The following is a 12772-nucleotide window of genomic DNA, read 5'->3' on the forward strand; positions in this document are numbered from 1 at the left end:
CTATCTGATAGTGACCACGATGGACTGTGCCTGCACAAACGGTGCTGGTAAGGTCACTTCTAATTTCCAACAGGGGTACTTGTGACAAGGTGACAACACAGGAGCACATTGGGAGAGAGTGCTAAATAAGTACCTTCATAGCATGATGGGCTAAAGATTTGAAAATAAATTGTAACATTTACATGTGTGGAATATGTTCAAATGCTGGGGCATACATTCTATAGCAAACCACCCATGTTAGTAAATGACTATGCTTTGGTGTGTACATGCATTTACATGCATCACAGGTGCATAGTAAATTCCATGAGCATATGATTTGCTTGTTGAGCTATAATCAATGTACTGGTATATGTACTTTTCCTTTAGCACAGGGGTCTCCAAACTGTGGCCCTTTGCTTGCCTTTATTCAGGCCTTGGAACTCTATTCCTTTCACTGACACAAAAGATGAGACACTATTTCTCCCACTGACACCAACAATTGGCTACTATTTCTCCCACTGACACCAGAGTTGTGCAACTAATTCTCCCATTGACACCAATTATGTGGCTTTATTCCTCCCTCTGGCTTGGCCCTTTAGTTCCAGTGAAGGGATCTCTTAAGGCATTAGCATACCTAACATTTTGGACAATTTCATGCTCCCAACTTTGTGGGAACAGTTTGGGGATGGCCCCTTCCTGTTCCAACATGACTGCACACCAGTGCACAAAGCAAGGGCCATAAAGACATAGATGAGTGAGTTTGAGGTGGAGGAACTTGACTGGTCTGCACAGAGTCCTGACCTCAACCCAATAGAACACCTTTGGGATGAATTAGAGTGAAGACCTCGAGCCAGGACTTCTCGTCTGACATCAGTGTCTGACCTCACAAGTTCACTTCTGGAATAATGGTCAAACATTCCCATAGACACACTCCTAAACCTTGTGGACAGCCTTCCCAGAAGAGTTGAAGATGTTATGGCTGCAAAGGTTGGGCTAACTCAGTATTGAACCCTACGGACTAAGACAGGGATGCCATTAAGTTCATGTGTGTGTAAAGGCAGGCAGTCCCAATACGTTTGCCAATATAGTGTATGTTTTTCAGGATTTTCTATGACTTTTTATATATGTCACATTTATGTTTAAATTATATTGTGTTTTGTTGTAGCCCTGATGAAGGGGGGAGTTTTTAATTACCCTAAAATGCGATGTCAGTTTTTTTTTAGTGTACACCAATAAATAAATTTGGACTCTTTTATCCTTTGGTCTGGGGCTCCCTCCATTGCTGCATGTTTTAATCTCCAAAGTCAGACATTGATGTAGTAGGCAATAAGTCATTCCTTGTCTCATTTATGGTACAATGGGTAACATTACAGGTACCATAGTGTATTTATACCATCTTCTTACAAGCACCTACACAAGGAATCCACCTCTGGCCTAGTGCTCAGTGTTGTGCCACTTGCAGTATTGATCAGTGCAACTACAACCATGGCAATGGAACCGGTCATTACAGCATCACAGCAGCGGTACTAATATCCACTGCACCACCAATCAGGACAAATATGTCAAAGATATTAAGAGATGGGGAATACAGAAAAGAAGCACTCATCTTCTGCTAATTGCAGGAGCATTAGTTTGTCACGTGGCATATTTTTATCCAAACAAGTCTGTAAATACAGGAATTAAAAAAAAGGGTCAGTGGTATTATGTGCAGTTTATCCTTCCACATCCTGTGATGTACTGTATACTTACACATAAGGTCAGCATAAATTATTGTGCAATTTACAATGTGGTGGCAACATAAATAATGTTTCTGTTAAGTAGCTTTGGTGTTAAATTTGTCAATCCATTGAAATTTGCTGGTAACAGGGCCTACTCTTGACTTCTGGAAGCTTAAAAAGCTTTAAACTTGATTTTATTTCACAGAGTAAAAGGTGCTGTTATGTGAAGTTGTGAAGCTCAGATCAATTCAGAATTTTGTCTTAAAACAAAAGGGTTATCACAATTTAGGGCTTGGCTACGCTAGCAATCTTCAGCTGCAGTGACCCTCCATACTTGTCATCACTGTATAAACTGAGCAACTATCACTGGTCCCTACAACCTGTGCAGCAGGTTCGAATAAATCCTGTTTGATGCAAAACCAGTTGTGGCATGTGGGAAGCAGAACTACTCTCAGTCACAGAACTGAATTTCCCCCTTAGCAAAATCTGTAATGAAGCAGTGAGAAATGTTAAAACAAGATAGAATTCTCTGTTTAGAAGTCTTGATGATTCAGTGTAGCTTCTTAAAGTGATATTAAACCTTCATTTTTTTTTTTATATCAAACATGTTATAATTACCTGCTCTGTGTAATGGTTTTGCACAGAGCAGCCCAGGGTCCACACTGATGCTCCTGGCTCTTCCCCCCAGCTGAACCCCCCCCCCAAGCAAGCTGTTTGCTAAGGGGGATACTTGTGCAGGCTCACTCCCAAGCCCTGTTGTCTGCCAATCACTGCCACTGCCATCAACTTGCAGTGTGAGGAGACAGAGAACAGAGAGAGCCGCTGCTCTCATGCACAGCGCTGGATCAAGATCAGGCTCAGGTAATTATACGGGGGTGGATGGGGGTATCCTTATTACAAAAGGTTTTTTACCTTAACCACTTTAATATCGGGCACTTTCACCCCCTTCCTGCCCAGGCCAATTTTCAGCTTTCAGCACTGTTGCACTTTGAATGACAATTGCAAGACTGTACCCAAATGAAATTGTTGGTTTCTTTAGACAGATAGGCCTTTCTTTTGGTGGTATTTAATCATCAATGAGGGTTTTATTTTTTTGCTAAATAAATGAAAAAAAAGTTTGAACCCCCCTTTTCTTAGTTTCTATTATAAATATTTCCAAATAAGTACATTTTCTTCTTCACTGATGTGCGCTGATGAGGCAGCACTGTTGAACATTAATAGGCTACACTGGTGGGCACTGATAGGCTGCATTGATAGGCACTAATGAGGCTGCATTCATGGGCCCTGATGAGGCTGCACTGATGAGGCAGCACTTTTGGCCACTAATGAGGCGGCACTGCTGGGCACTAATAAGCTGCACTGATGGGCACTGATGAAGAGGCATTGATGAGTGTGCAGTGATAAGACGGCACTATTGGGCACTGATATGCTGCACTGATGGGCACTGTTATGTGGCACTGATGGGGCTTCACTGATAATCAGTGTAAATGTCCCATCACAGAAAAGCCGGTTATCGGCTTTCCTTTCCTCAGACATCATATGCCGATAACCCGCATTTGTTTACATGTGATCAGCTTTGATTGGACACAGCTGATCACATGGTAAAGAGACAATGTCATTGGCTCTTTACCCTGATCGGTGATGTGCTGTATCCGAGGGACACATCTCACCACCAATCACCGTGCTGCATGCCCCCAGGGGAACGTCGTGACCGGGAGGACATCATATGACTAAAGGCCCACCTGGCTATCAATCTGCTATTAGAGCCACTTTAAGGCTGAATTCACACTGTTGCTCTGCATTGCAGCAGGCAATCTAGTTATATGCCTTATTCACTCTTGTGTACTGTAGTGCTATTAATTTTCAATGGCACCTTAACGCACCTTATTGATGAACCTGTGTCATGGTTCACCACAATGCAAGGTAACCCAGTATGGTTTATTGCAGGTACACTGCATTACAAACAATAGTGGTTGCTCTGGCCTGTGGACTTTCCCTCTGCACCATCGTGTACAATGCAGGGTAATACCTTGCATTGTATGTGGGGAACGCAAGCATGTGACTAGAGTTGTGAGCACCTTACAGAAAAGGCGTTAGAGGACTGGTTCTACAGCTGGAAGGACTGTGCTGGAGCAAGAAATATGAAAATTATTACTTCTTATCCCCTAGACTTAATGGGTATTTATCCTTTGCAGTGTGGGGGCCCATTGCAAGGGTAGATTTTTGTTGTATCTCACCAGTCAAAAGGACTCACCAGTTAAAATTGTAGATTAAAGTATGAATCATAGTCTACTTGCTGAGTTCCATTTTCACCCAGAGACTGCTGTACTGCACCAATTGTTGTGTCCAATCTCCGTGATCCTGCAATTCACCTGCTGTTGATGGTGAAACATCTTACTACCTCTCATTTACAAAAAGCAGGACAACAAAAAAAAAGCCAAAACAATGCTTAGAGCCACCAAACAATTTCTTGGAGCCATTATTAAATAGATGTTTTATTTACATTGCAAACTGGACTGCAACTTATCCCTCAGAAATGAGTGCATACTTTAAAGGAGAAGTACAGCCAGACCTCAGTTTGTTCTGCACTCCTGTGATCTGTTTTCAGCAGACAGCAGGCTGAAACCTGCTGTTGGCTGGCGTCACTCATCTGGTCCATGCTGGGGAAAGATCCTGACTTTAAAGTCAGGATCCACCCCACATCCTGGAGCAGCACCTTGCTCGTCCTTTTTTAACGTCCTGGGTTGTAAAGATACATTCAGTAGAAGCAAGATTTTTATTTTTCCCAGTCCCTGAATGTAGGGAATATACAGTATATCCCTATAGATATATTAGACCACGTAAGGCATCCAAGAATGACTGTAATCACTTGTATCACTTTTTCTGTCTGCATGAACAGGATCCAAATAGGTTAAACAACACATTTCCCCCTTAATTAGCAGCAGAAGTTCTACTACTTCCCCAGTGCATCAAATGGTATGTACAAATGAGAATGAATTTTCAGTTTTTTAATACAACAATAACTGATATCAATATGAGAGAATAATGAGATTTGTAAATGTAGCACCCTCCTAGTATAGGTGCTAGGATGTACATATATTAGTGTAGTTTGCTCTTCTGCCTAATAGGGGAGCTAACAGGTAAATTTATCCTTGGCAAGCTATTAGTCAGGACTGCTCATGATGCTCTAGTGCTGTTGAGTTTTCCTTGAGCTCCTCCTGTCTTCTGAAAGCCACCAGAGGTTTCCAGAACATAGGTGGGAGCTAGGCAAATGAACGGCATGCATATGGGTACAACTCTGGCCAATTACAGGGGGAGGGTGGCCCCATTGCATGCTGGGAGCCAGTATTTATATTTTGGGATCACATGGGCTCAGTATCCTTCCTAGAGTGGATTGCACCACGCCAGGGTCGAGGCAGGGTTGTCTCCCCTGACACCTGCTGCCAAAAGGCCTCAGGTGTGAGATCTGAGGGCTTGAAACTGGAATGGACAAGTGGCCCTGATTATCCTAAAAGCTGACTAAGGGGGAGTCTGCTGAGGATCTGTCTGGTATCACTGAGATAGGCTGCTGGTAGTTCTACAAGAGCCTGTGAGTACAGACATTGTGGGATCTCAGGGACCTGGTGTTGTTAACCCCCCGTGTTCTCTAGCCAGCTAAGGGGCCAGCTAAAGGGATCACTGGCTAGTGATCCGAAGAGCTCTGTTACTGCTAGACAGGACAATTCAGTTTGTTGCAGGCTGGATAGTAAGGTGAGCTGTGAATTTTTCTTGTTGCTTGACATGCATTGCCCTTCCTTGTGTTTCTTGCTGTGAAGGCCAGTTATAGTTTTTTATTTTTAATAAATTGCAAAGATTTCAAAACAAACTTTTTTCATGTTGTCATTTTGAGGTATTGTTTGTAGAATGTTGAGGAAAAAAATGAATTTAATCCATTTTGGAATAAGGCTGCAACATAACAAAATGTGGCAAAAGTTATGTGCTGTGAATACTTTTTGGATGCACTGTAAATTAAACATGTATCACTATGCTGCAGCAGTATACCATAGATACAGCTACATTTCGCTGAAAATGTATAACAAAGAACTTTAGCCTTGCTAGATATATTTATGGAAGGTAAAGATGTTGATAGGCCACCTAAACACTACAAATACAGCTGATTAACCACTTGACCCCCAGAGGATTTACCCCCCTTAATGACCAGGCCTCTTTTTGCTACTCGGCGCTGCACTAATTCAACTGAAAATTGCGCGGTCATGCAATGCTGCACCCAAACGAAATTTACGTCCTTTTTTTCACACAAATAGAGCTTTCTTTCGGTGTAATTTGATCACCTGTGCGCTTTTTATTTTTCACGCTATAAACAAAAAAAAGCTAAAAATTTTTAAGAAAAACAGTATTTTTTACTTTCAGCTATAAAAAATATATAGTAAACTCAAAGTTGGTTATAAATTTAGGCCAAAATGTATTCTGCTCCATGTTTTTGGTAAAAAAAAATCCCAATGAGTGTATATTGATTGCTTTGTGTGGAAGTTATAGCGTCTACAAACTATGGTATAAATACTGCAATTTACGCCATTTTTCTGCTATACAGCGCTGCGCTAGTTTAACAGACAATTGCGCGGTCATGCAATACGGTACATAAATGAAATTTACATCCTTTTTTCCCCACAAATTGAGCTTTCTTTTGGTGGTATTTGATTGCCTGTGTGGTTTTTATTTTTTGCGCTATAAAAAAAAAAGTCTGACAATTTTGAGGAAAAAAAAACAATATTTTGGACTTTTTGCTATAAAACATGTCCAGTAAAAAAAAAATGCAAAAATCAAATTTAGTCATAAATTTCTGCCAAAATGCATTCTGCGACATGTCTTTGCTAAAAAAAAACCCAATATGTGTAAATTAATTTTTTTTTTTTTTTAAGTCCGCAAACGTGCAACTATAACGAAAAAACCCGTAAGTGTTCACAAAAAAGTGCAAGTGCAAAACACCACACAAAAAGTGCACTTAAGGGTGTGCTTTTGTCCTACCCCCGAAGGGGTTGGACCGCTACCCTGATGCCCCGGGGCATGAAGCTCCTGACAGGGACAAGGTTCCCATTTGGTCCTCCTGGCCAAAAGGCCTGGTGGACCACCGTTCCTTATGCCCAGCCGAAGCCGGACATCCAGTACTAGGCCAGGGGGTTCTCCCGAAGAGAGAACCCCCTAAGGACAGGGGAGGAAGGAACCGTAGGGCCACACATCCTCCTCCTAGACTTCAGGGCAGGCCCGAGGACCCACACCCTCCATCCTGTGAAAAAAACACACACAAAAGTAAAAAGTGACAAACGTGGGGTGAAGGAAAAATAAATAAATAAATGATTAAATAAATAAATCTATAAAAATAATAAAAAGTGTCGTGCCCAAATTGTGCACTGACCAGACCCTGAGGCCTGTAGCAAAAAAATTGCCCAGAACTTGACCAAAAGGCCCGGTCCTAGAGGCGCAGTGCAAAAAGTGTTTAAACTCGGTGACCATGTGCTCATTCGCAACGCGGGGTCCCACACCCAAGTGCTACTCAGAGCACATCGCTTCTCAGCCTTTTGGCTAAGATCAAGTGTAGTATCTGTTCTTATCAGTGTCCAGTGGGGGTGCTCCCGGCCATTCTAGCTTTGCGGGGATGGCTGTTGTATAGTACCCTCACTGGTATGATGGGGGTCTGGATGGCTATTACGGGGGGAACAGAAACCGGGGAGCGCCACAAGTTAAGCTGGGGCCCTGGGAGTAATTCCCCTTTGGAATGTCTGAAGGACCCAGTACCTCCTGATTTGGACAGATCTACCTTGGTCTGGCCAGGGGCTGGGAAGGCAGAGAGTCCGCAAACTACGTGTAAATTAATTTGTTTACGTGAAAGTTATAGCGTTTACAAATGGCGGGAAAGATACTGGGATTTTTAGTTTTTTTTTTTATACTAATAATGGCGGCGATCAGCAAATTATGGCGGCGATCAGTGACTTATGGCAGCGACCAGCGACTTATGGCGGGACTGGGGCGGACATTCTGACATTGGGGGGTACTGACTTGGGGTCACTGACATCCCCAAAAACACTAATACAGTTATCAGTGCAAAAAAAACCCACTGACATTGTACTAATGGCACTGGGGAGGAAGGGGTTAACTTTATTTTGCAGGGAAGGGTTATCTGAGTGAGGGGGAGTGTTTTACTAGGGGGCGGGGGTGTGTGCTGGACGGGATAAGGCTGATCGAAAGAGAGAAACTCTTTTTTCTCGATCAGCTCGTCCTCGAGCTGTCAGGGAAGTGACAGACAGCACAGCTACTTCAGCTGTGCTGTCTGTCACTGTTTGCCGCTGATCGCCGGGAAATAGCAGGTAAAGACCAGCTGTGACCCGGCGACTGACATCCGCGGCGGTGATCGGTGGGACAGATAGGGCAGTGGCGCGCCTCGCGAGCGCCCCCTATCTGTTTACAAAACACGCGTTTTAAAACGTGGTTTTGCCTGCCAGTGCCGCCCTGCCGCTGTATTTCTACAGTGGCAGGGCGGCAAGTGGTTAATAGTGATGGGCCAAACACCCGTTGTGTTCGTGGTTGAACATTCGAACCTAACGAAAGTTCGACCGCGAACTTTGAACAGGGACAATTCACTAAGCGGTATCTTACTGCATCTGAGTATGCAGTAAGATACCGCACAGCTACTAAAATACTGCATGGGTTAAATTGTTAAGTGCGCCTATTAAAAAAACAAAACAAAAATAGTAGGGTTCCCCCTCCCCCATCCATACCAAGCCCTTTGGGTCTGGTTTGGATTTTGAGGGGATCCCCCACACCAAAATTTCTTAAAAAATGGCCTGGGGGGGTCGCCCCCAAAATCCATACCAGACCCTTATCTGAGCATGCAGCCAGGCAGGTCAGGAAAGGGGGGGGGAGTGAGTGCCGCCTTCCCTTCCTGAACCATACCAGGCCACATGCCCTCAACATGGGGGGGAGGGTGCTTTGGGGCGGTGGGCTTCCTGCCCAGTGGTTGTGGGGGTCTACGGGCAGGGGGCTTATCGGAATCTGGAAGTCCCCTTTAACAAGTTGGCCCCCAGATCCCAGCCCCCCATGTGTATAAGTATGAGGTATATGGTACCGCTACTCATTCACAAAAAAAAAGTGTAGAGTAAAAAATGACAGAAGACAGTGTTTGATAAGTCCTTTAGAAAAACAAAACGAAAAAAAAAAAAAAATGTCCCCCGAAGTAGATCCAACGTCAATCATGATGCCTGCTGCCACCGCCGACCCGAAAAAAGGAAAACAAAAACCGCTCCGCTCTCAAAGCTGGCTCCTGGCCATCTGACAGTTGTGCTGGGATGACGGTTCTTAAATACTGTCCTCCAGGCAGGATGTGGTGAGGTGCATTGCTTTAGCCAATCACAATGCACTGTCAGGGCGCAGTGCATTGTGGGGCATAGCAGGCGAATAGCCCGCCGAACACACAAACGGCCAATGTTCAAGTCGCACATAAAGCCCAACACTACTGATTAAGCACAAATCTGTGATTTACTGGTGTGCCTATTTTAATGAATACATTTTCACATAAGTTTCAAGTAGGCTGAATTCATAAGGGAAGCAGAAGGAGATGCTTTGTATGCAGTTCTGACTCTTGACAAGTGTCTCCTAAATTATAGGCCCAAAATGGTATAGGGCCAATAAATTGGACGGTTCAGTTCACATGTGTGTGATGAGTCACAGAGTGGCATAGCCACTCAGCTATTTTGTTCAGGCCACAGCTGTCAATGTATTACTTCGCTTCCCTATTACGCCCTGCTAAAAGTGTCGGAATACTGTCCTTGCAACATACTGTAGACACTGCATTCTCTTTTGCATCTAGTGCCCATGTGAATCCAGTCATAAGCTTGCAGTCTGTTGGTGGCAAAACCTCCTCACCGCATGCTAAATATGTGTTTTTCCTACATTATTTATTTTACTTACTAATTTTTTACACTTGGCCCTTGGTGACGTATTATTCTGTGGATCCTATGTAGAGGAGGAGAGGAGGTATGTCATACCAAGTACAGTATGTTCCTGAGTGCTGATATCTAAGTTCTTTGGATCTAATTTGCATGACAGTTGGACAACTGGATCGTTAATATCTGTCTGATTGCAAATCTAAATTTGTAACTTTATTTGGGCTTTAAATGACTGTGTCCTGCTTTAGCATAAGGTTTGTTTTTTCTATGTATAAACGTAACATTTACATGTATTCATTCTCTCCCTATCACAGCGCTCCTCCTGAAAAATCTTCACTCCAGAAGACCGCCACCTTTATGAAAAAGGACCAGCTAAGACCCTGCTAGCTAAGCTTGGACTAAGATAGAATGAACACAGCCCATGAGCTCAACACCATCTAAAAACTGGTTATATCAAGTTTAAGAGCTCATGCACACGGATGTATGAAAAAATACTCCAAATATGCTGCCAGAAGCTGGCAGAAAAAATGCCTTTAATGCTGTTTTTATGCACATATTGTGTTTAAGGTTAAAACAACACTTTAAGTCAATAAACATCATTTTAATAAAAAAATCATTTTAATACAAAAAAATGGTAAAGTCTGACAGAAGGAAAATTTGCAGTGTGCTTTATATGTTAATAAGACAATATTTAGCTAGTTTTTAAAAATAATACCTGGTACACACAACAAGTTTTTTTTTTTTTTGGAGCTCGCGAGGAGGTCCTTGTACTAACTATGTGATGTCAGTACAACGATCTCCTCCCTGAGCTATTCTGTTCTGACAAGAGGACCATCACCTACCAGAACATACCAGATCGGATTCCGATCATCAGATGTTTTTCTGGCATGCCCGTTTTACAGAAGCTGGACGTTTGGCCAATTTTTGTTGGACAGGCTGCTGTACACACAAGCCGAATGATAGCCAGTTTATGTTGAATTGGCCAATATCTGATGATATTTGGCCCGTGTACCAGGCATTAGCCTAAAGCTTTTCAAGCCAGTCCAGTTTTGATGGAAATCAGCTAACCCTCATCTACAGGTGAAACTCGAAAAATTAGAATATTGTGCAAAAGTTCATTTATTTCAGTAATGCAACTTAAAAGGTGAAACTAATATATGAGATGCAAAAGTTGCTCTCATCAGAAAAGAGGACTTTGGACCACTGAGCAACAGACCAGGTCTGTTTTTCTTTAGCCCAGGTAAGACGCTTCTGACGTTGTTTGTTGTTCAGAAGCAGCTTGACAAGAGGAATACGACATTTGAAGCCCATGTCCAGAATCCGTCTGTGCGTGGTGGCTCTTGATGCACTGACTCCAACCTCAGTCCACTCCTTGTGAAAGTCTAATTTTCTGAGATTGTGGATTTAGGGTTTTCATGAGCTGTAAGCCATAATCATCACAATTATGACAAATCACGGCTTGAACTATCTTGCTTTGCATGTAATGAGTCTATCTCATATATTAGTTTCACCTTTTAAGTTGCATTACTGAAATAAATGAACTTTTGCACGATATTCTAATTTTTCAAGTTTCACCTGTACAGTAGGTGCAGAAATACAATTTACAAATAACCATAGGGGACTGGAAATGAGGATATACCATCCTCCAGCCTGCGTTAAATTGAAGGCCTACTCTCAGCATTTGGAATGGTCCATACGGGCAACCTTGACAGGCTCTACAGCTGCTGAGCATTGTGACATGTCAGGAATTTGTTCCTGCATAACTGTAAAGCTACTGATAAGTATACTTTAAAACCTTCACTGATGCTACTTGTTTATTGGTGGCTATTTGTCAGTATATATATACAGTATATATATATATATATATATATATATAAATCAATTGGTGTCAAACTCTCAAAGGACACTTGTCTCTTTTTTCAACCTGCCTAACAATGAAATATCAAGCACTCTATTACACATGAAAAGTGTATTGAACCCAACAAATTACAGTGTTCAGCAACTGTGCTGAACTGAAAATAGACAATGTTGGGTCACTCAGCAAAAACCTGAGGTGCTCAGAGATAGTGGCACTGTAAACACAGGTGCTATCATTTTGATACAGAGGCCACTGATCTACTCCATATCTGATCTGGCCATTTATGTAACCATTCTCTAGTGAAACGGTTGGCCATTGAGCACAATAGAAACTGTTACATTATCATACAATGAACACAACTGATGCTGTCTTTTGGCATTTAATAACTGCTGGGTAAAGCAACCCATTTATCTCTTTCAACCTACTATTCCAAGTTATTAAATTGGACAGTTTACTTAAAGTATATCTGAAGCTCACACTTTTTATTGGTATAAACTAGGAGAGGGTAAAAAGTCAGGGTTTTTCTTTTTGCTTTTTTTACAATTTGTGTCTTATTAAGAAGATTTCCCTTCACTTCCTATACTGCAGACTCAACAGGAAATAGAACTGGGTATACACAGACCAAAAATAGCCAGTTCAGCAGGAACTGGCTGAATTTCTGTGCGTGTGTACCGCTGTCTATTCAACAGAAGTCAGTCTAACAACCGGCTTCTGTCGAAAAGTCATGCTGGAAAAACAGCTTTAGATCATCACTTGCAGCCACTGGCTGCAGTGCTGATCTGTGTATTCTGCTGAGGAAGTGGTAGTGGTGGAGGGGGGGTCCCAGTCCCTGCTGTCAGATTACAAAGACACAGCGTGAGAGATCCCTGCATCAACATCACTTGTGTTGATGCGGGGATCTGTGAATTTTTCTTTCGTTTAACCAGCTGATTGAAAGAAAAAAACTCAATGTGTATACTCAGTTTAAGAGTTTAGCTTCCCAGTGTGAAAAAATCCCGTTAGACATTTGTCACAGATGCAAGTGCCCTAATAATTCTGGTTCTGCTGGCCACTCAAAAATGTAGATTTTAATTCCAGTGGAAAATGGTAATCAGGACAACTAGTGAACTTGATTCTCCCTATTGGTGGCACAGACATCAATAAAACCCTGACAGTGGTTCTGTGTCCTCACCACTGCCACTGCATCTAAAAAAAGTTTTGCCTTTTCGTTATTATACAAGATTTATATAGCACCAACAGTTTTACAAAATATGCTTTACAAAGAATTTTATTATAGA

General features: G+C 42.4%; 1 long non-coding RNA gene and 1 pseudogene across 1 annotated transcript; both read left to right on the top strand.

Moving 5' to 3' along the window:
• Positions 1-5092: 5092 nt before the first annotated feature.
• Positions 5093-10293, top strand: LOC149458339 (uncharacterized). The gene is made up of 2 exons (XR_016313422.1): positions 5093-5447; positions 9952-10293. It is a non-coding gene; the product is annotated as an uncharacterized LOC149458339 (long non-coding RNA).
• Positions 7258-7417, top strand: LOC149458340 (U2 spliceosomal RNA; annotated as a pseudogene).
• Positions 10294-12772: the final 2479 nt, after the last annotated feature.

This window comes from Staurois parvus, unplaced genomic scaffold (genome assembly GCF_062004578.1).
Source record: "Staurois parvus isolate SC_StPar_1 unplaced genomic scaffold, SC_StPar_1.0 ptg000287l, whole genome shotgun sequence".
NCBI classification, from domain to species: Eukaryota; Metazoa; Chordata; class Amphibia; order Anura; family Ranidae; genus Staurois; species Staurois parvus.